We start from the raw sequence: 2863 nt of genomic DNA on the forward strand, positions 1-2863 counted from the left end.
GTTACCTCCTGCTCACAGTCAGGAGTTTTCTTTTCTCATACAAGTCCCGATCTGCAACGACCGACAAACGCCAAAGAGAAGAGACAGAGAAAAGAGACGGAGAAAAAAAAAAAAGAGCAACCATCTCCCTCCTTCCCCCCCCCACCCCCCCCCACCCCCCCCCCCCACCTCCCCCAGCCCCCCCCCCCCCCCCCCTTCCCTCCAGAGGTGCGTTCGAATACTGTTCCAGGACGGGGAGCGGAGCGCCGTGCGGACGTTGCAGTGGAGAGCCGGGGAGACGAGCCAGGCCCTGGCGCAGCTGTGCGCCGCCACCTTCGGAGTGACTGACCCGCAGCAATACACCCTGTACTGGCGCAGCGGGGGCGAGATGAGGGCCCTGCCTCCCCAGGCCCAGCCCCAGGACCTGGCGGGCCACAGTGAAGGAGGCCCCTCGCTCTCCTACCTGAGGACCGACCACGACTTCAGCAAGATGCGACGGCTCACCAGGGGCGGCGCTGTGGACCTGAGCGAGTCGGTGTGCGAGGAGTGAGTGGGTGGAAGGAGCGGTGGGGGGGGGGGGAGAAGAAATATAGAGAGGAGAAAAACAGAACAGAAAAAGAATGACTATATACTGTATGACAAACAGAGGTCAAAAGGCTTATGGATTGAGGTCACATGAGGAGGAGGAGAGAGTGATGGAGCCAGGAGAGGAGTGAGAAAACACATAATCTGCCACGATAATAAAAGGAAAGTGTAAAACAAAGCTTCTGTTTCTCACACACAGCTAGTCAGGTCGAAACACTAAAAAAATAAAAACACAAAACTGCTTAAAACTAAAAACTGCTCAAAACTATCAATTCCTCAAAAATCTCATTGTCATTTTGCCAAGCAGCTCTGTTTGCCTCTTTACTTTCAACCAAACAGTTCTTTTTTTTTTTTTATCCCCAAAGAGCAAAAAGCAGTCGGACATAAAAAAACAACAATCCTGCCTCTCTTCAAACACTTCAGCCGTTAGTGTCAGATCCCTCCACCTACAGGTGCCTCGTCTTAACACGTAACTGAGGAAACAAACTTATAATCCCCGTTAGAAAACATCAGTAAACTAAACCACTTCTTTACCACACACACACACACACACACACACACACACATCCCTGCAAGCAATGATACATCCCACAACACCAGGTGTGCACACACACAAAAAAAGGATCAAAAACACAGAGAAGTAACTCCACAGGTCACTAAAACTCACAGAGTCACCGAGCTCCTCGCTGTCCGTGTGCATATTGTGTTCGCCTGCTTCGATGGGTAGACGCAGCTCAATAAATTTCATGTTATCTGACCGCCCACCTCTTCATAGCACTTGGCTCACTGATCCTCGCCTGTGTCAGTGGAGAATCTGGCTGCCCGGTGAGTTAGATCGGCTATTTGAAGCCAGGAGAAGCACCACGTGACAAGATAGAAACGTGGATGACAATAGTTGTTCTTTTTTTTTTTCCCCTCCTATTTTTAATTTTAATGGCTGAGCCGTAACACCAACCCGAGGCCAGGAGGGTGATAAAAGTGTGTAGGTAAAAGTCATTATGTGTGTGTGTGTGTGTGTTGGCATTAGTGCAGGCTCCTCCTGATCAACGGATTACATCTCTAAAAATGTCTGACAAATAATCCCTTTCGAATTTATATAAATCACATCTGCACGCAGAGAGCGACCCAGGTGGCACGTTTTAAAGGAGGAGTTAAAGTTGGCAAATCCTCACCTTTGTCTGGACCTGAACTAAAAACAGCAGTGACACTAAACTGAGATCAAACTCGAGGTAAACATGGATGCCTCCCACCCCTGCTAATAAATGTAGGACGATGAGATGCTGCTGTCACCATTAGTGTAATTAATAACGGTCATGTTTGACCCTGCTGTGTTGCTCATTTTCTCTTAAAATAAGAAAGAGCACGTTTAAGGCTCTTAAAATGTGAAACATGGAAAGAAGATGTGCTTTTATCTTCTTCACGACATTTGTTATTGCATTAAATAGTACATTTGCGTACAGGCGCTGGTCATAAAATTAGAATATCGTGAAAAAGTTGATTTATTTCAGCAATTCCATTCAAAAAGTGAAACTTGTGTATTATATTCATTCATTACACACAGACTGATATATTTCAAATGTTTATTTATTTTAATGTTGATGTTTATAACTGACAACTAATGAAAACCCTAAATTCAATATCTCAGAAAATTAGAATATTGTGAAAAGGTTCAGTATTGAAGACACTTGGTGCTACAATTTAATCAGCTAATTAACTCCAAACACCTTCAAAGGCCTTTAAATGGTCACTCAGTCTAGTTGTGTAGGCTACACAATCATGGGGAAGACTGTTGTCTTGACAGTTGTCCAAAAGACGACCATTGACACCTTGCACAAGGAGGGTAAGACTCAAAAAGTCATTGCTAAAGAGGCTGGCTGTTCACAGAGCTCTGTGTCCAAGCACATTAATAGAGAGGGGATGAGAAGGAAAAGACGTGGTAGAGAAAAGTGTACAAACAATAGGGATAACTACACCCTGGAGAGGATTGTGAAACAAAACCCATTCCAAAATGTGGGGGAGATTCACAAAGAGTGGACTGCAGCTGAAGTCAGTGATTCAAGAACCACCATGCACAGACGTATGCAAGACACGGGTTTCAGCTGTCGCATTCCTTGTTTCAAGCCACTCTTGAACAAGAGGCAGCATCAGAAGCGTCTCACCAGGGACTGTTGCTGAGTGGTCCTAAAGTTATGTTCTCTGAAAGTAAATGGAAATCAAGGTCCCAGAGTCTGGAGGAAGAGAGGAGAGGCACAGAATCCATGTTGCTTGAGGTCCAGTGTCAAGTTTCCACAGTCAGTGA

The sequence above is a fragment of the Nematolebias whitei genome, chromosome 1 (genome assembly GCF_014905685.2).
Source record: "Nematolebias whitei isolate Nwh7 chromosome 1, NemWhi1, whole genome shotgun sequence".
In the NCBI taxonomy this organism is placed as follows: Eukaryota; Metazoa; Chordata; class Actinopteri; order Cyprinodontiformes; family Rivulidae; genus Nematolebias; species Nematolebias whitei.